Source organism: Hyla sarda, chromosome 4 (genome assembly GCF_029499605.1).
Source record: "Hyla sarda isolate aHylSar1 chromosome 4, aHylSar1.hap1, whole genome shotgun sequence".
Lineage (NCBI taxonomy): Eukaryota > Metazoa > Chordata > Amphibia > Anura > Hylidae > Hyla > Hyla sarda.
The window spans coordinates 183,978,449-184,000,278 of NC_079192.1; the positions used below are offsets into that span (position 1 = coordinate 183,978,449).

Consider the following 21,830-nt stretch of genomic DNA (forward strand, 5'->3'; position numbering starts at 1 on the left):
ACCCAATCGTGGTTTCCCAAAATCTTGGGGATGGCGATAGGCTTTCCATGTGCCCTTCCTCTTATCTAGAAATTCTTCAGGACCCCACCGGGAATCCTCATGCGTTGATTAAATCAGAACTTTTTCCCCTGGTGGCATGTTTAATATCGGACAACAATCTTTGATTCAGAATTTTCACAAACTACTCGAGACATCCTCTCTGAAGCCTGGGCTCCTGGTACCAGATCAGCCTGGAAGCTTTGGGTTTATTGGTGCATGCAACAGGATCTGGATCCCTTACATCCATCTTTAGCCAACATCCTAAACTTTCTTTCCTCTTCGTTTGAATCAGGAAAAGAATACCGCACTATCAACGTCTATTGATCTGCAATTTCTTTCTTTTTTTTTATAACTGTTTTTTTATTAAAGAATTTTTCTTTAAAACAGATATTTGAGAATAAGAAAATAAAAGTACATAGAATAATAAACAGAGTCATTACATATTAAAAAGACCAGGTTACAATATGATAACATAGATCCAGCTGTAAAGATGTTGTAAAGTCCAGATTATTTCAGGTCGGCTCTGTAAGTATCCGGGGAAGACCCCACATCAGAGACATGAAGCTTAGATAAAAGCCGTTATCTAACAGATAATAAAGAATGAAGCAAGGATAATATGAAGTGCTATTAGATGATACTAATAATATCTCTTGACGCCGGATCCATTACACCTCAGCTTATGGTCAATAATCCAGGCAATATGCAATGCATTTCTTTCTGTCATCCTCCTTTGGATTCAATCCTCTTATTTGTAAGTTGATGAAAGGTATAAGGTTCAAAAGACCTCCTCGTCCAAGATACCAGTATACTTGGGATGTTACCTTAATATTTAATTTATTAAAATCCTGGGAGGACAATGACTTGCTTTCCCTGAAATTTCTATCCTTCAAGCTCAATGAAAAGAATCTTGGATGTCAGAGCTCTGGACATTTCTCATAGATCCTTTTCCACCCAAGGCGTGAGCTTTTCTATATTTAGCATATAATGTAGAACAAATAGAAACAATGGCGACTCACCAATACTGGCACATTCAGTCTTTATTTATCCAATTTTCATGTGCCAACATTAACACTGAGGCGGGGAGCTGTAGTGGTGTTAGCAGGAGCTAGGAGTCAGCGCGACAGCTGTTTCCTACGTCATCACGTACTTCATCAGGCGGGATCTGATCTGAGATCTGAATAGTGGCTGAGAGGTGCATCCAAATGTCCAGACCCCATGGTGTGTTTGTTCCACTGGAGAAGAATGTTGCTCTGATGTAGGACCTGGCAAAAGGAACAGCATTAACAGAGGATGTCATAAGACAAAAGGATCATCATACTCAGGCTAGGTTCACACAGCTGTTGTCCCCATCCCGATTTTCATCCGTCACTGCCTCCTAAACGGACCATACTACTAATGGATACAAACTGATGCAAAGGGATGCCATTTAGTGGCATCCATTTGCATCAGTTTTCAAACTGTCAGTATGTAAAGTCAGTCACCTACAGACTCCTGCAGCCGGGACTACTACTACTCCCATCATGGAACAGACTTGTTTCCATAATGGGAGTAGTAGTTCCCTTGCTGTGGGAGTCTGCATGCGGCTGGGGAGGTTAGATTAGAGCTTGTACTACTACCCCCATCATGGTACAGTCTGTTCCATGTTGGGGGTGGTAGTACAGGGGCTGAGGGATTGATCGTATCGGGTTTCACTTCTGAGACCCAATGCGATCAGAAGTTATTAACCAGGGGAGTGTGCTCCGCTCCCCTGCGATGTATATAGTGTCTTTACTTTCATTTTCAAATAACCTGCCGGGAGCCCTAAATGGCCAGCACCAAGTGTCCATTTAGGGCTCCTGGTGGGGTTTTTAAACTTGTACAGTGCATATTTACAATTCATTCCCCCCAACCCCTCTGCATCTTCTAGTGCAATTAGAGCGCACAGTGGGGACATGTCAGTCCATTCCTCGCTGCTCATTTCCATACCCGACAGAGATGAACAGCTATGTGCTGTTACTGCCCTCCATTCCCAGTTGCCAGTAACCGACTATTCCCGCTCCTCATCTTCTTGCGCAATCAGAGCGCACAGCCGGAACATTTCAGTCTATTCCCCGCTGTTCATCTCTGTCGGGTACAGAAATGAGCAGCAAGGAATGGACTGACATGTCCCACTGTGTTCTAATTGCACTAGAAGATGCGGAGGGGTTGGGGGGAATGAATTGTAAATGTGCACGGTACAAGTTTAAAAACCCCACCAGGAGCCCTAAATGGACACTTGGTGCTGGCCATTTAGGGCTCCTGGCAGGGTATTTGAAAATGAAAGTAAAGACACTATATACATTGCAGGGGAGCGGAGTACGCTCCCCTGGTTAATTACTTCTGATCGCATTGGGTCTCAGAACTGAAACCCGGTGCCATCAATCCCTCAGACCCTGTACTACTACCCCCAACATGGAACAGGCTCTGTTCCATGATGGGGGTAGTAATACAAGAACTAAAGTAGCCTCCCAGCCACCTGCAGACTCCCGCAGCCAGGGGAACTACTACTCCAATCTTGGAAACAAGTCTGTTCCATGATGGGAGTAGTAGTAGTCCCACAGCACTGCAGGAGTCAGCTGATTTAATCTCTTCTGAGCATGCTCAGAAGTAATAATGGTTCAAAAAAGGATATTTAAAACTGGGTTCAAACAGATGACATTAAAGGCTCATCCGTTTGCCATAGACTTCAATGTTAAATTTATAATATCAGTTTCTATTCCGTTGTTTTTGATGGGAAAAAAATACTGCATGCAACATCTTTTTGCCATCAAAAATTAAGGATTAGGAACCAAACAAGTGCCAATGGCTTGCAAAGGAATGTAAAAAAAATCCCAATGGGATTAATTTACAGCCGTTTGCAAAAGGCTTGAATGGATTTGAGAACGGCATGAATTAACAGGGACAGACGTTAGTGTGAACGAGCCCTCAACTGGACTGTCACTCTCTGGCAGGACAGGAGAGCCCTTACTTCTGACATCTCTCTTCCGATAGAAACAACATCATGGATGGAGAGTTTAATATAAAGCCCAGAAACTTGCGCATCATGGAAGGAAACAGATGAGATTTTTCATTGTTAATGATGAAGCCATGATCCTCTAGCCCTGGATATGGGCTAAATTAGTTATTCCCTGGAAGACACTTTAACTAGCCAGTCATTGAAGTATGAAACAATGTCTTCATTAAGTCTGAGGTGAGCTGCCAAAACAACTACCACTGTAGCACTTAGAATGTGCCAATACACACAGGTCGATGGTGGCCAGCAAATCTTTCTGAAGGTCTGAAATCACTGACCTGATGGACCCAATCTTGAATCTTTTTTTGGCCAAGAAATTATTTAGAAAAGTGAATTCAATGACAAGAAGCTATTGACATTTGTTACCCATTCTAGACTTTATCCAAGATGGAACTCATTCAATAGCTTGAGAATCTGAGGTCTTCAAAGATTGCAAAAGCAAACATTCGGAGGAACCTCAGTTTGACGGAGTGGTCCCTCAGAATCAATAACCAATACCAACCGTCTATTGTAGCTTGAGCTAGACCAATGAGAGTTGAGCTGGCTTCAACCTTAGGTACAGAACTACTAACATCATAAGATGGAGCCCCTGAGAAGGGCTTCTTAAAAGCAGAAAGCTATTGAGACTTGAACCACTATTGCTGGCCTCTTTATCAATAACTGCTTAATCGAGCTGGTCATCTTTTGGGTTTCCCTGATAAAGGCCACTCATTCAAAGACTCAAGGATACGTATAAGTTGAGGCCAAACAAACAACCAGTTTAAAGGAATAGGTTATAAATGTGGTTCTCAGATGGGATCTCACCTGCTTGGTAGACATGGTGAGGGTCAAGAACTTGTAACCCAGAGAGTAGGCCTAATAATCCACAGGGCAAAAATCACTAAAATGCTTCCTATAACATCCCCAATGACCAGCAAAGAAACATCCTAATAAACCATTCAGTATACATTTCCCTGTCCCCGCACTCTAGGTAGCTCCTACAGTAGGCATGGCCAAAGAACTTGTTTTTCAGCTTTATGTGAGGAGAGTAGGTGGCGCCTAAGCCTCTGGGTGGGGCATTAGTAGTAGTTTAGTGAAAACTTGATCAACAGTCTCTTGGAACTTCCTGAAACTTCCTCCTGCTCCTCATCACCATAGTGTGGGATGGATAAGTATATTGCTTGTATCATTTATTCACTAAATATTTATGTATCACTCGTGTAGATTCATGCAAGTTTGCTAAACATGGGGGAAGATTTATTATCATTATCTATTCTCTGCAGTACTTTAGATGGGAAAAGTCTCTGAGAATGGGTCTATTGTCCGTGCAATTTATCAAACGTCGAACAGCATTTAGTAAATCTTGCGAAGGGACATTATTGTCTATTCTACACAGAACTTCAGATGAGAAAAGTCCCATAAAAGTCTCAGAGCCTGAGACAAATGGATGAGAAAAGTCTCTTAAAAGTCGCACGTAGTACAGTTGTTTATTATTACGGACTTCCCGCCACACAGAAAGTATACTCAAAAGCAAACATCTCGTATGTCTTTTGTGAGGTGCTGGCTGTTTCCACTAGCCTTCATTCTTAGGTTCTGATATTTGTACAATAAATGTAACCTCTCCAAACCACGTTTTTCTTAAAGTATTTCTCTATCTATTCTTTAATGTTTATAATTTTTTTAAGTTAGCCCTCAACTCTGTTAGTCTAAGTTCAAAAGGAGGGTTATCCATGTGGTAATAGGCAAGAATCATAGGCTCGGTTCACACGATGGAAATTCAATTCTGAATTCCGGATAGGAAATTGGGACGGAGATTCCGCTGCAGCAGAGTCACGTTTAATTCAATGTGACTCTGCTGCTCAGTGAACACGGTGGAATTTCCATGCCAGATCTTTCCTAAATGGAAATTCCTTTGTCCGTCTATGAAACAGAGCATTCCTGTGCGGTCCAAGCGCTAGAATATTCTGCCAGCGCACGCACTGTACAGAATGTGCGCTTAGAGATTTTCCGTGTGGACATTCTGTCTGGAGAACATAGCCTAAGTCACAGTAATTATTCAGCAGCATAGTGTCGTGGAATTGAAAAGGGGGAGATTGATGACAACACTTGTAGAGGAGGGGTGGTGCAGTAACCCGAGCAACAATAAGATTGCTTTTTCAATTTTTCACAGGTGTGAAAGACTAAATTGCACCATGCGCATGGCGTAAATATATATGCTTTCTTCGAATCAGCTGCAAAAGTGAAATTGGAGCACTAAAATATAAAAAAATAATAATAATATTTGCATCAAACATCTACAAGGATAACAAAAATTATCAAAAAATAAAAAAAATTGGGATTGGGATTAAACTGTATTATTTTAGAATTTTATATATTATTAGATTACCCTTCAGATTCAAGCAAAAGTGTAATTTGAAATGTAAACTGCACTGTGTCACATGGTACATCCCAAAAAATTGATAAAAGGCTTCCCACTAACTATTTAAATTGGATTTTCACCAGGTCTGACATTTCAGCGTATTTTCCGTTGATGAGACTTTTTTGAGACTTTCCAATAAAAGTCTCAGTTGATAAATTCCTGACCACTGCATTTTATCCTCTATTGTAGATCGCTATACTATTTCTGTGGAGAAGGACTCTAAAGCAAAAGTCTCATAAAAGTCTCAACTAAAAAGACAGACTTTCTTAGAGACAAGTATAGACCATCTAAACTGGTCTAAACAGTTTGAAAAATCTCCCCCATAGAGTATGTACTATTGTATTAATGCTTGTATGTATGTTTTATTTGGTTTAGCTAATTAATGTTTTATTAACCCGTTTACACAAAATCAGGTACATGTACGTGGTGATTAGGAATGACTTATCACCACATACATGTACATGCTCCCTCTGTCACCGATCGGCGCTCTGCAAAGTTTACCACCTCATAAAAAATAAAATAAAAAATGATCAGATTGTCACATGTACCCCAGAATGGTACCAATGAAAGCATCAACCTGTCTCCCTAAAATGTTTTTGCACCCCATGGCCTTTGCAACTTTATATGATGCCAGGACAATATCCTAAATTAAAAGCAGGCCCCCAAATCCTCACAGCACTCCTTCATGTCTGTGGCCTGTGTGAGAAACATGTAACACACAAAGGCCACATATGGGATATTTCTACATACGTCAGAATTCGGGGAATAAATCTTGAGTTGTATTTCTTTGTAAACATCTACTGTGTTACAGAAAAAATGGATTAAATGGATAAAAAAAATGACATTTTAATATTCCGCCTCCACTTTGCTTTCATTTCTGTGAAACGCCTTAAGGGTTAATAAACTTCCTTGATGTCATACTGATGACTTTAAGGGGTTTAGATTATAAAATGGGGTGATGTATGGGGGTATCTAACATACAGGCCCCTCAATTCCACTTCAGAACTGAACTGGTCCCTGAAAAATCAGATTTAGAAATTTTCTTGAAAATCCGGAAAATTGCTGCTAAATTTATAAACCCTCTAACATTCTTAAAAAAGTAAAAGAATGTTTATGAAATGATGGGAACATAAAGTAGACATATTGTAGATGTGAATTAATCATTAATTAGATGCGGTACAACTATTTATCGTACGAGCAGAAAATGAAAAATCTCGAAAAATGCTAATTTTTTTTTTCCCCGCAAATTTAATTTTTAGTTTTTTTTTACAAAAAACGCTAAATATATCAATTAAAATTTATCACTAATGTAAAGTACAATAGGTCACAAAAAAACAATCTCAGAATTGCTTTTATAAGTGAAAGTGTTCCAAAGTTATTACCAAATAAGTGGACACCTGTCAGATTTTGAAAATTTGCATTCGTCATTAAGGTCAAAACAGGCTAAGGGGTAAAGGGGTTAAAACATTACTAACTGGGCTGGTTACCGAGTGATTGCTGGTACAAGACATTTCTGCCAAAATACCTGGTACAATTATTTAACAGTTGTACAAAACTTAATCATTGTTTCTGGGTTGCAAACATATTTAGGCCCTATAAATTTAGCCTGTACTTCCTGCTTCAGTTTCAAATGATCGTCTGCCACATTGGGACAAAGAAAGCACATGGTCGGGGGAGGAGCATATTAGTTTAAAGGGGTACTCCGGTGGAAAACTTTTTTTTTTAATCAACTGGTGCCAGAAAGTTAACCAGATTTGTAAATTACTGATATTAAAAAAATCTTAATCCTTCCAGTACTTATTAGCTTCTGAATACTACAGAGGAAATTCTTTTCTTTTTGGATTCATGGATCCATTTTAGGAACTGGATTTTCTCCTACTCTGGACAGTTCTTAAAATGGACAGAGATGTCAGCAGAGAGCACTGTGCTTGTTATGTCAGCAGAGAGCTGCTGGAGGGCCACAGTTTGGAGATCACTGTGCAGTGGTCTCTAAACTGTAGCCCTCCAGATGTTGCAAAACTGCAAATCCCAGCATGCCCAAACAGCAAGCAGCTGTCTCGGTATGCTGGGAGTTGTAGTTGCGTACCTCCAGCTGTTGCATAACTACATCTCCCAGCATGCCCTTCGGTGATCAGTACATGCTGGGAGTTGTAATTTTGCTACAGCTGGAGACACACTGTTTGGAAAATACAGAACCTAACTGAAGGTTTTCCAACCAGTGTGCCTCCAGCTATTGCAAAAGTACAACTCCCAGCATGCACGGTCTGTCAGTACATGCTGGGAGTTGTAGTTTTGAAACAGCTGGAGGTTTGCCCCCCCCCCCCCCCATGTGAATGTACAGGGTACATTCACACGAGTGAGTTTACAGTAAGTTTCCTGCTTGAAGTTTGAGCTGCGGCAAATTTTTCGCCGCAGCACAAGCTCCTAGTGGGAAACTCACTGTAAACCTCCGCCAGTGCAAATGTACCCTAAAAACACTACACTACCACATAATAAAGGGTAAAACACTACATATACACCCCCTTACACTGCCCCCCCCCCAATAAAAATGAAAAACGTATTGTATGGCAGTGTTTCCAAAACCGAGCCTCCAGCTTTTGCAAAACAACAACTCCCAGCATTTCCGGACAGCCACTGACTGTCCAGGCATGCTGGGAGTTTAGCAACAGCTGGAGGCACCCTGTTCGGGAATCACTGGCGTAGAATACCCCTATGTCCACCCCTATGCAATCCCTAATTTAGTCCTCTAATGCGCATGGCGCTCTCTCACTTCGGAGCCCTGTCGTATTTCCGTACTCGGGAGAAATTGCACAACAAATTTTGGGGGGCTTTTTCTCCTTTTACCCCTTATGAAAAGGAAAAGTTGGGGGCTACACCAGCCTGTTAGTGTAAAAAAATAAAAAAAATTACACTAACATGCTGGTGTTGCCCCATACTCTTTATTTTCACAAGAGGTAAAAGGAAAAAAATACCCCCAAAATTTGTAACGCAATTTCTCCTGAGTACGGAAATATCCCATATGTGGGTGTAAAATGCTCTGCGGGTGCACAACAAAGCTCAGGAGTGAGAGTGCACTATGTACATTTGAGGCCTAAATTGGTGATTTGCACAGGGGTGGCTGATTTTACAGCAGTTCTGACATAAACGCAAAAAAAGAAATACCCACATGTGACCCCATTTTGGAAATTACACCCCTCATGGAACGTACCAAGGGGTTTAGTGAGCCTTAACACCCCACAGGTGTTTAATGAGAATTTGTAACCCCATTTCTTCTGAGTAAGAACATACCCCATATGTGGATGTAAAGTGCTCTGAGGGCAAACTACAATGCTCAGAAGAGGAGGAGCGCCATTGGGCTTTTGAAGAGAAAATTTGTCCGAAATTGAAGGCCACGTGTGTTTACAAAGCCCCCATAGTGCCAGAACAATGGACCCCCCACCCCACAAGTGACCCCATTTTGGAAACTACACCCCTCACGTAATGTAATAAGGGGTGCAGTGAGCACCCACAGGTGTCTGACAGATTTTTGGAACAGTGGTCCGTGAAAATGAAAAATGTAATTTTTCATTTGCACAGCCCACTGTTCCAAAGTAGTTAGGGGTGTAATTTCCAAAATGGGGTCACATGTGGGGGGGGGGGGGGGTCCACTGTTCTGGCACCACGGGGGCTTTGTAAACGGACATGGCCCCTGACTTCCATTCCAAAATTTTCTTTCCAAAAGCTCAATGGCGCGCCTCCTCTTCTGAGCATTGTAGTGTGCCAGCAGAGCACTTGACATCCACACATGGGGTATTTCCATACTCAGAAGAAATGGGCTTACAAATTTTGGGGGTCATTTTCTCCTATTGTCCCTTGTAAAAATGTAAAATTTTGGAAAAACCAGCATTTTAGTGAATTATTATTTTTTTTTTTCATTTACACATCCAACTTTAACAAAAAGTCGTCAAACACCTGTGAGGTGTTAAGGCTCACTGTACCCCCTGTTACGTACCTTGAGTGGTGTAGTTTCCAAAATAGTATGCCATGTGTTTTTTTTTGTTGCTGATCTGGCAGCATAGGGGCTTCCTAAATGCGACATGCCCCCCAAAAACCATTTCAGCAAAATTTGGTTTCCAAAAGCCAAATGTGACTCCTTCACTTCTGAGCATTGTAGTGCGCCAGCAGAGCACTTGACGTCCACACATGGGGTATTTCCATACTCAGAAGAGATGGGGTTACAAGTTTCGGGGGGGGGGGGGGATTTTCTCCTATTATGCTTGAGGTTGCCCTAAACAGTCAATCAAGTGTCAGAACCATTTCCTGAAAAGAGGACTCGGCTATTGAAATGTTTTAACACCAGTGCAGGGATTGATCAGGAAAGGCAGCATGCATGTGTCTGTGCATCTGCAAAAACCGAGAGGCAAAGGCTTTTGGAGGCTGACCTGGTATCCAAAAGGGAAGCTAAGAAGCCACTTCTAAGAAAAACACCAAAACAGACTAATATTCTGCAGGGAGTATAGGGATTGGACTACAAAAGGACTGGGGCAAAGTTATTTTCATTCATGAAGCCCCCTTTTGAAGGGACATCAGAAATAATGAATGTATGAAGAAAAAGAGGTGAGCACTACAATGAATTGTGTCATGCCAACAGTAAAGCATCTGGAGACCTTTCATATGTGGGCTCACTCACAATTTTGCCTAAGAACAATGAATAGTATCTAAACATCCTCCAATAGCAACTTCTCCCAACTAACCAGGAACAATTTTGTGATGAACAATCATTTTCCAGCATGATGGAACATAATATCACAATTTTGTGATGAACAATCATTTTCCAGCATGATGGAACATAATATCACAAGGCAAAGGTGATAACTGAGTGGCTCTTTAAACAGAACATAGAAATATTGAGTCCATAGCAAGGAAACTCCTCAGAGCTCTAACTTATTGCAACATTGGTCAATTCTTAAAAATTGGGTAACAATGGATTGCTCAGAATTTGGCCTAGAATGCTAGAGCGAATTGCAGGGTCAACACTGTGAATGTTGAATTTTCAGGGGCAACATGCTTTACACCACTCAAAGTGACTGAACTGAGAGTTGTGTCCAAATACATTTGTCCATATAGTGTACTTCTGCAGATGGCTTGACAAATTAGAGACATTGGAGAAAGGAAGCCAGCAAGTTTGTATTACTTCACACAAAATACAAAGATATTTTGGGTATTTCGTGATATAAAAACTAGAATAGAAAAGCTAATTTCCTCCAAAAACAGTACCACATGGTATTACCACTCCACTTCAATGGAATTAAATGGGCACTGTCAGATACAAAAACTTTTGATATGTTGTAAAGCATGCAAAACCGGTAGGTTTTGCAATTACTTTCATTAGAACATTTTCAGTATTCCATTCTGAAAAGGACAGTTAAATAACTGCCCCCGCCTGCTTGGACACATACTAGTCCTGATGTGTCCATGCATCATCACTAGTGTTGAGCGGCATAGGCCATATTCGAATTCGCGAATATTCGCGAATATATGGACGAATATTCGTCATATATTCGCGAATATTCGCATATTCGTTATATGCTCGTTTTATTTTCGCATATGCGAACATTTGCGTATGCGAAAATTAACACATGTGAAAATTTGCACATACAAAATTAACATACGCGAAAATTCGCATATGCGACAATTCGCATATGCTAATTTTCGTATATGCGAATTTTTGCACGCCAGTCTCACACAGTAGTATTACAGCCTTCTTTACACCACACAAGCTGGAAGCATAGAGGGGTGATCACTGTGATGTGTACTGTGAAGAAAAAAAACAAAAACAAAAAAAAACGAATATTCGTAATTACGAATATATAGCGCTATATTCGCGAATTCGCGAATATGTGATATTCGCGAATAATATTCGAATTGCGAATATTCGCGAGCAACACTAATCATCACCATGTCATGGACACACTTCCTTCATTGACAGCTATGAGCACAGGGCTCACAGCTGGAGGAAAAATCCTCCCACTGTCAGCTTCTGTCCCGCTCAGTGAGGACAAGCTGGGAGTTGTAGTTTTGCTAATTCTAGGAGAGATGTGAGCAGACAGCATACTGAGGAAGGAGGCGGAGACCTGCACAGTGAGGCCACGCCCCCTCTCTTTGAGAGGAATTCAGATTAGTGAGCCAAATTAAAAGTGTAATAAAAAAAATAAATAAAAGGTGCTAGACACATAAAAATTTGATGTACATGTTCAGGATTAGGTACTGAGTGATATATTAAAAAACTAATTTTTTTTGTTGGGTCTGACGGGTAGGCTTTAAGCTACAAAACCATACCCAATCTGCAGATGAACTTGGTGCAGGTTTTTGAAGAAATTACCTCTGTTTTTATATTGCTGGATAACCCCTTTAAAGGAGTACTCCAGCGCAACATAACTTATCCCCTATCCTATCCATGTATCTCTATGGGGTACATGGAGGAGGCGTGTCGGCCAGCACGTCATGCGGGGACAGAACGCCCCCTTTCCAGCATACTGCCGTGGCCCCGTCCAGGAGATCCCAGGGCCCCCAGTGCTCAGACCCCCCGTGATCTATAACTTATCCCCTAGCCTTCGGATAGGGGATGTTATATTGCACTACAGATCTCCTTTAATAAAAATCTTTCACTTGCCATTTCACTACAAGAGAAATTGGTAACATAAATACACAGCATATTTAGGGAATAACTTTTCTAGCCAGGAGCATTCTGGCTTAAAACTGAATTTAAAAAAATACACTCAGCTAAAAATAAATGTCTAAATCTCTAGAGCTAAAGACATTAAGTTATTAAAAGATCCAAGAAAAGCAATGCTTGGGGCACAACAGTGATGAAAAGTGGTGTCACACATTAGACACTAACGTGATCATACCTCAGTACTTGCAGTTTTGGTGTATTCATAAATACACAAACCAGTGATAGCTTATGTGGTATGTATAAACTGCTTACAGTTGCTAGAAGAGTGTTTTTATGGCATAAGGGTTCCACCCAATCAAATGATTTAGTTGCAACAGCTACATGCATTTTGTAAACAGTTTAATGCAATGTTTCATAACAGCAGTTTTAAACATAACTTTATTTAGTTACATTTCTTTTAAAAACTGGCTGTTTCCTGTTCCTTAAAAATTTTAAACAAAGTGCCAATGTTGCATCCGGACTGCTTCAGTTTTTTTTTACATTTATACACAGGCTTCAGTAGACATATGTAAAATACAAACTATGCACTCCTTGATCTATTATTTTTAAAGTGTGCTTGTGTGTAAGCCTGTGTTGGATCTGAGTTTTAATTACAAATAGTATTTGAAAAGGCATGCATTCACAAACAAGGTGCCAGTAACTGTTAGAAATCATGAAGTTGGGAACTGTCCACATTAGGCATGGGCTGTGATCAGATAAGCAACTGTTCATCTTCTCATCCCTCCAGGGGGGCATGTGTCCTCCTCTCTCATTGGTAAAGGGATACCATGGGCAAGAGGTTACTTTCGGGTAGTGTGCCTCTTAGAGAGAGAGATTGTTGGCTGCTAGACATACCTCTATAACACACTCAAAGACATTTTGCACAGTAGACATACATTGGGAGGATTCGTGTCATTAGATGGCTGTTTTGACAAATTGCCCACAATCTAGGCTGTTCTAAGCTGTTAAAGCTGTGTTGGGAACAGTGGTTAAGTGAGGGCAGGCAAAAACAGCAAACAGGCTCCAAACAACCCATATAGATCACCAGTAAGGAGAATCATTTAATTATCCAACAATTTTATCTCAAGACAGGAGGCCTTCGCATTATGCAAATTCCTTCTTTACTGAAAACATATAGCAGTGAAACAGTTAACAGAAAAAACATTCAGGAAACAAAAAAAAAACTTGTATGTGCACAGATACATCCAAGGGTGCTGTGCAGGTATAGCCAATCAGGTGACACCCCAGGTAATAACCCCAGGTGCCTTACAACAGATGAACTTCCTCTTTCTTTACTACTCCCTAAAAGATAAGTATACTCTGTATTTCATCCATTGTATTTTATTCTTATGGTGTAGTCAGCAGTATATATATATATATATATATATATATATATATATGTATATATAAATATATATATAGGTTTAGCTTAATTGTTACTTACATATAAGCTCTTATACCCTGAACTTTCCTCCGACCAGCCTATTGTACACGTGTTGTATACATTACCTACATAGCTCGCAGCATCCCCTCTGGTCCCTGCTGTCTCTGTGGAGGAATGTCAGCTGCCTCCCGTTCATTCACTCACACATTCCTGTCCCTGTTTGTTGTTTTTTCTCGGGCGGCTACTGTGCTTGCTGTAATCTAGTCTTAGGAAGCACGGGAGCTCCCCTGTCTCCCTTCCCCCCTTACATGTTATCAGGAGAATAAGCCAGTTGGTCATCAGCTGGCAGTTCCTGCCCCCCACTCTCACAGTCTGCAGTCTCTCACAGCCCTGTTAGCAGCGTTACCTCAGCCCTGTCAACGTTCCCTGCTTTCTTAGTATACTCAGTAAGTCCTTTTTAGGACTACTTATTTTCCTTGCTACACATTAATAATTCCTATTCATAGTTACTTACAATATCCCTTAATATTTTATATCTACATATTATTAATTTAGTTGAAATATAAAGTAATATTTTCCCTTCCGCTATATATATATATATATATATATATATATATATTTAGTTATACAGTAAAATGTCTTCTGACCAAGCACAAAATTCCTCCTTGTCTGAGGACCACATTCAAAAAATTGTCGACCAGTCAGTAGCTAGGTCAGTCCAGTCAGCCATGAATAGCGCTATGGTCACTATGCATGAGTCCATGTCTAAATCTATGGCTATGACAGTAGCTCAAATGGTCGCTCAAAAGTCCCACCAGTCTGCCAGTAAGAGACTCTCAAAAAAGAGACATTTGAATACGGACGACCTTCCTCATGATAAAAGTAAAAACCCTTTTCTAATTTTGAAGGTCAGTCTTATGATGATATTTTGCTTGCTCATAGCAGCCATGATAACTATGCTTATTCAATGCATACCAGATCCTCTACCCGAGAGGAGCAAATAGATATTCGGGTTAAGAAAACCTCTCAACAACAAAAAATATATAACGAGGTATCAGAATATGATAACAATGACAATGATAATGATAATGAAGACGGTGATGACTATTATGATGATGATGATAAATCCGATAATTCGGAATATAATGACCCCTCTTTTAATATACAAAATACTGAGGGTGAAAAAATAGATATTAATGACCCTTCTACTTAGGGATCAGACATTCTTGACGAACTAGGTGTCCCTTTCTTTAACCCCTCTCAAATAGTACACCCACGTTCAGGGGAGTGGTCACCTAATACCCAATTAGAACAAGTTATTGGTTTTTGGCTCAATAAATCCCTAGACAACAGGGCCAGAAGTAAACTAAAAGCTGAATGCCCCAGACCGACAATTTCTCTAAATGCGGCCCAAACCCCAGAACTCGACACTATATTAGTAAGATACCTTCTTAAAACAGGCAAAAACCCCAAGAAAGGTGTCGACCGCAGCTTCAAGCTGTGTCAGGACAAAGTGTTAAACCTCTTAGGTCCTGTTGCAAAAATTTTACAAATCTCAGAAGAAGCTTATGTCTCAGGCAAACCCATGGATACCCTCACTGTCAGGGGTTGGGCACAAAGACTTATGTGCCTTTTAGGTAATGCCAACCAGTCCCTCAGTTCGGAAAGAAGGAGGACTGTTTTAATGAAATTAGATCCTCAATTAGCCCATTTGGCCAACACTGAACCCGCTAATCCTACCGAGGGACTCCTCTTTGGAGACCAAAATATAAAAGAAATCTCAAAATATGTAGGTTTATTTACGGGTCTAGATAAGGCGCAATCCTCCATAAAGAAGGTGTTCGCCAATAAGGTTTTCACTAGGGCCTGGAAAAGTAGGGGTCGTTTCTCCGGCCGAAACACCCATTATAGACCCCAATCTAGAGGATCCTTCATACAAGAAAGACCTACTTTCACAGCACCAGTGGCTCAACCCAGCCCCTTCTTCCCTTACCGAGGCCGTCCTTGGAGAGCCAGAGGCCAAAGAGGTTTCCCACGCTCTAGATCCGACATTTTCTTTCCAGCCTCCAGTGGGCGGACGTCATTTTTCCCAAAATTGGGGGAAGGTTTCGTCCGACCACTGGATTCTGAACACTGTGAACGGTTTCTTGATAGAATTTCTTTCCTCCCCTTATCAAGATCATCTGCTTCATCCAATCCAATTCTCAAAAGAGGATTCTGTTCTAGTAGACAAAGAAATAGCAGAATTATGGGCCAAAAATGCAATCTCTCAAGTCCCTTTAAAATCTGCAGGATTCATCAGCAACCTCTTCTTAGTAAAGAAGAAGGACGGTGGCCACAGACCAGTGATAAACCTAAGGTCATTGAACAATTTCGTCAGGTATCAACATTTCAAGATGGAAAGCATCCATCTTTTGAGGGACCTCTTATTGCCAGAAGACTGGCTTATAAAGATAGACCTGAAAGATGCATACCTGACAGTCCCTATCCATCCTTTTTCACAACCCTTCCTCCAGTTCATATGGAACAACACAAAATGGCAATTCAATTGCCTCCCATTCGGCCTATCATCAGCTCCATGGTGCTTCACCAAATTGATGAAACCAGTGGTAGCACTTCTACGTGCCAGAGGAGTCCGTCTGATAATTTATCTAGACGATATCCTCATTATGGCAAAATCTCAATCCCTACTTTTAATCCACAGAGATTAAACCATTTCTCTCCTTACAGATTTAGGTTTCCTGATAAATTACAAGAAATCCATCCTTTCTCCCACCAAGGAACTAGAATTCCTTGGTTTCCTGGTCAATAAACATACAACTCTTTTGAGTCTCCCTTCCAAAAAGATGAAGACTATCAGGAAAGAGATACGATCCTTACTCAACAAGAGTCTCATATCTCTTCGATCAATTGCTCGAATAGTAGGCCTACTATCAGCCTCTATTCAAGCCATATTTCCAGCCCCTCTACATTACAGAGCCTTACAACGTCTGAAAATCAGACACTTGAAAGAGGGTCTACACTATTCAGACAAAGTTCCACTATCTTTAGAAGCCAGGGAGGAGCTTCTTTGGTGGCTTCATCACATTCAAGAATGGAATGGCAAGACAATCTTTCATTCCAATCCGGACATTATCCTGGAATCAGACTCGAGTCTTCTTGGTTGGGGAGCCCGTCGCTGCCCCAGTTCCACAGGGGGCAAATGGTCCCCTTCAGAATCCCTTCTACACATCAATTGCTTGGAACTTCTGGCGGGTTTCTTTGCGCTCAGGAGTTTTGCAGGAGATTCCTCGAATTGTTGCATTCTCCTCCGTATGGACAATATTTCAGCTGTCCAATACATAAATCGTCTTGGAGGAACGAAATCAGAGATTCTTGCAAATATTGCAAAAGATTTGTGGCAATTCTGCTTCGACAGAAACATCATATTGAAAGCAGAATATCTGCCTGGATTATCCAATACAGTAGCGGATTGGAATTCCAGATATCTCAAGGATTCCAGCGATTGGAAATTAGATTCTTACATTTTGCAACAGATAAACCTTCTCTGGGGTCCTCTCCATCTAGACTTATTCGCATCCAGACTCATTCACCAACTACCACTGTTCTTCAGTTGGCGTTCAGACCCGGAAGCCCTGGGAGTAGATGCCCTACTCCAGATATGGCCATCAGGGATTCTATACGCTTTTCCCCCCTTTTCTCTCATCCCCAGAGTTCTCCTTCAAGTGTCTTTACAGAAGGCAACCATAGTCTTAATAACCCCATGGTGGACTTCCCAATCTTGGTTCCCTCATGTTCTGGAAATGACCATAGACATACCAAGGATCCTTCCACACCAGCATTATCTACTATCGGATGCTCTGGGGAACCCTCATCCATTAATCTTATCCAACCAACTTCATCAAGTGGCCTGGTTAATTTCGGGGCAGACCATCTTACCTCAGAATTTTCGCAGTCAACTAAGAATATCCTCGCAGAGGCTTGGGCTCCAGGCACCAGAGTTGCTTACAGATCAGCCTGGAAGCTTTGGACTGATTGGTGAAATCAACGGGACCTGGATCCCGTTCACGCACCTATTTCCTACATACTAAATTATTTATTAGCCTCCTTTGATTCTGGAAAAGCGTATCGCACTCTGAACGTATATCGTTCAGCTATCTCTTGTTACCATTCTCATATAGACTCTGTTCCTATAGGGAAACATCCTATTGTATGTAGACTTCTCAAAGGTATTCGTTTTCAACGTCCTCCACAACCTAAATATACTTCTACTTGGGATGTTAACCTTATTCTCGATTTATTTAATTCCTGGGAAGACAATGAATCCTTGTCCCTTAAATTCCTATCTTTCAAATTAGCCACTCTGCTTTGTCTTGTTTCCATAAAAAGAGTTTCTGATGTGAAGGCTCTCGACGTGTCTCGCAGACAATATTCTCCTCAAGGAGTTTTATTTTCTGTGTTCCGACATAACTAAGACTAACCTTCATCAGGTCTTTTATCCGGCCTTTTCTCACAACAATAAGTTATGTGTGGTTCAATGTCTTAAAACATATGAATCTAAAACTGAACCCCTCAGGAATTCATCTTCTTCTCAACTCTTAATTTCTTATTGTAAGCCACACCTTCCAGTTTCCTCAGCTACCATAGCCAGATGGATTAGACAATCCATGTCCCTAGCAAATATAGATATTTCACTTTTTGATGCCCATTCATCTAGAGGTGCAGTTTCAACAAAAATCATACAGTCAGGAGGTTCTCTTTCAGATTTACTAAAAGCTGCAAATTGGTCCTCAGAGTCCACTTTTAAAACGTTTTATTTCAGACCTGAATCTCATATATCGCTATGTATTATTTAATCTGATGTCTTATTATGATGATTAATGCTGTTTAGTAGCTTTAAACTTGCATAATGCGAAGGCCTCCTGTCTTGAGATAAAATTGAAGATTTTCCTACCCTAGGTGACGGAAAATATAGATTTTATGAAAGACAGGAGGCGAGCATTATCCCTCCCTCTTTGTATATGTCTCCCAACCCTCTGATTTTGTATATTCTATCTTTCAGCATATTGATCAGCCAGGAATTTGGTCCCATCTGATATATTTTCCCCTTTATTGGGTCTTCGTTTCGTTCTTCTATCAAGTTTTTCTTCTGATGCATCGCTAACTGAAGCCAACCTACAAAGATCTTCGACAAGACTTCCAGATTTTACCTGGACTTTCTCGTTTATTCAGCATGATCAGACTACAAGTTTTCAGTTTTACATGACTTTAATTGTAAAGAAAGAGGAAGTTCATCTGTTGTAAGGCACCTTTATTACCTGGGGTGTCACCTGATTGGCTATACCTGCACAGCACCCTTGGATGTATCTGTGCACATACAAGTTTTTCTTTTGTTTCCTGAATGTTTTTTCTGTTAACTGTTTCACTGCTATATGTTACAGTAAAGAAGGAATTTGCATAATGCTCGCCTCCTGTCTTTCATAAAATCTATATTTTCCGTCACCTAGGGTAGGAAAATCTTCAAGTTTCCTTCACCATCCAGACACAGGAGGTACCTTCATTATACACCCATCTCTTCCGAACCATTTTCAGGAGTTAAGCAGAAGGAAGTTTGATATCACACCACCTATTACACGTCCTGCCACTGACAGACAGCCACCAGCACCTTCATTTACAATAGTGTCGGGAACGAGAAACCTAGACTGCTACAGACTGAAACCATATTCTCTTTAGCAACAAATCCAGGTTCTGTTTGGGATGACAGTACGGTTCAAATATTGAGGCCTTGTGATGTTTTAATCCTGCCTTTGCTCTGGAGGTATACATTTCGCCAACTGCTGGTGTGATCATCTGAGGCGCCATCACATTCCAGAGTTAGTCACCCCTATTAGTGCTATGAAGGACACAAATAGTTAATTGATTTGTGCAGTATTGCCTCTCATGACAAGGCTTCCAACTGGCATTTTGCAGCAGGGTAATGTTCATCTACACAAAGAAAAGGGTCTCTGGCATACAGATTTAGTAGAACTGGTCAGTAGATTTATTGTCAATCGAGCATTTTTGGGACCAACTAGGACACTAGTTTCTGAAACCTACAAGTGTGCAGGATATACTGGCCAAGATTTAAAATCTGTGCAATATAGAACCCGTATGCTGCCCAACCCTAACCCCTATGCCTAGATGCCCAGTCTAGAGGCAGATTAATGGTTACAATTACAATTGTACAGCTTTCCCCAATAAACATATCCTTAAACTCTAATATTGTAATCACTTACATTTATCATAATTACATTTATAAATATAAAGTTGTATTTGAATGTGACAACATTTTGGTGCATTATGATTTTTTGTAGGTTTTCCAAACCCATTATTGTGCTGTTAATAAAGTGTCTCATGAGCTTATTTACTATTTATTTAGTGTAATTTGGAAATACCTTACCTAATTCATCATTACTGTACTGCTTAATAACAAAGGGGCTGAAGTCCCTTTTTAACCAAAAAGAATAACAGATCTGAGAAGTAAGCCAACATTTGGTGAGAATACCCTGAAAAACAATTTTTCATGAGTTAAATAAAGAAACAAGGCTTATTTACAAAACAAAACATATAGTTTATAAGGAAAACAAAACTTGCACAACAAGCAGCATGTTTACAATGAATTATCATATATAATATGTATATACAAATATATAAAACAGTTTGCACCGAGGTATATATAGGAAAAATTTAACAAGGAGAAGGCAGAACACATAAAACCTATATATCATTTTCTAAGTATATACACATATACATACACAGAAAACACACGCACAGTAAACCTGTTTTGCTGGAGGTCAGTATCATAATTACTGTGGACATCTTTCACCTTCAGAAGTTTAAAAAGATGGTCATCATGGGATTTCCTTCCAACCTTGACAGATGATAAATGACCGTGGGACTTTGATCTCTTTGAGAAACGGGTGATATAATAGTTATACCAAGGTGTTTTGTTTTTTTTACAGCTTTTGAAGTAGAAATTAAACCATGAAAAGGCTTTACACATGTAACCATATTAGTTAGGGCATTAGTTAAAAACAAACAAACTATACCTTTTAGTAAAATTAATACATTGTTAACTTTTCTCACAATAGTGGACCTATGTACATATTACTTTGTTTTAGGGGACGGCAGTGATAATTTGCATTTAGTACATTTATACATGTTTAGGCCAAAATTATACATCCCACACAATTCTTCCAGTTGAACACCCATTTTAAAACTCTTTATTTACATACATTTTAAATACACTTCTTAATCACATAATATTCTTTTTTGTATATGATTATGTTAAATGTAGACAAAATAAAAACAAAATGTGAGAACTTTGAAAACCATTTTACATGTTGCATACAAAATCCTTGTAAATACATTCATTTTATTGGTCTTGATTTAAAGAAGTCTTCTTGTCTTCTATAGATCTTGAAGGGCCCATAGACAGACATCTTATCCCCTATCCAAAGATATCTGATCTTACCCCAGTCATTCGATGGCACAGAGTGAACTTCGCTCCATGCCGGATGACCACAGCCATCACTCCCCCTCCATTAATGTCTATGAGAAGAGGTGTAATGGCTATGTACTAGCAGTCACGCCCCCTCCCATAGATATGAATGGAGGGGGCGTGGCTCCAAGCTTCCGTGTTCATGAATGCTGCAATCTTTTAACCTTTCTGGCACCAGTAGATTAAAAAAAAAAATATTCCAGCGGAGTACCCCTTTAAATTGTCTCTAAGCCCAATATATTCTACCATATATGGCACAAGCTGCTAAACAAACATAATAAAAAATATACATCTAGCAAATGCCATCTCTGCAATCTATTTAACTGCATGGCACAAGCTTGTATCTAATTATTATCATGACAAACTGTGTAACAACAGAAGACACACATCTGTATCAGTCTAGTCAGTTCTCTATGAAACGAAAATTGCAGCGTCACCAAATTGTCTCTAGTTCTGGGTGCCAATCTAAAAGCTTAGAAAAATATACCTGTTTACATATACTTTCAAGAGATTTTCAGGTGGGTAGTACTAAAAAATATGCATACACCTGCCTTCCTTGCCCCTGCGCCACCACAGTATCACAGAGCTCCAATCCCTGCTGCAAAGCACTTTTACGTTCACATATGTGACATCATAGGATTGCTCAGCCAATCAGTGAGTGAGGTGGGATACCATTGCACCCATTGATTAGCTGAGTGGGCCCATGTCCCCTGAACCTAGAAGCGTTGCTCAGCAGGGAATGGA

The 21,830-nt window shown here is 40.2% G+C and overlaps 1 protein-coding gene across 3 annotated transcripts in view; it reads right to left on the reverse strand.

Annotated features, from left to right (window-relative positions):
* The window catches only part of PPP6R2 (protein phosphatase 6 regulatory subunit 2), a 298,731-nt gene that overhangs the window by 53,499 nt on the left and 223,402 nt on the right, over window positions 1–21,830 (reverse strand). For 2 of the 3 annotated variants that reach the window (XM_056573055.1, XM_056573054.1), the window contains exon 26: window positions 20,133–20,492. The gene's annotated coding sequence lies outside the window, so the exon portion shown is untranslated. Of the gene's footprint in view, window positions 1–1,055; window positions 1,302–19,985; window positions 20,092–20,132; window positions 20,493–21,830 lie in introns of those variants that run through there. The other variant, XM_056573053.1, reaches the window with a different exon arrangement.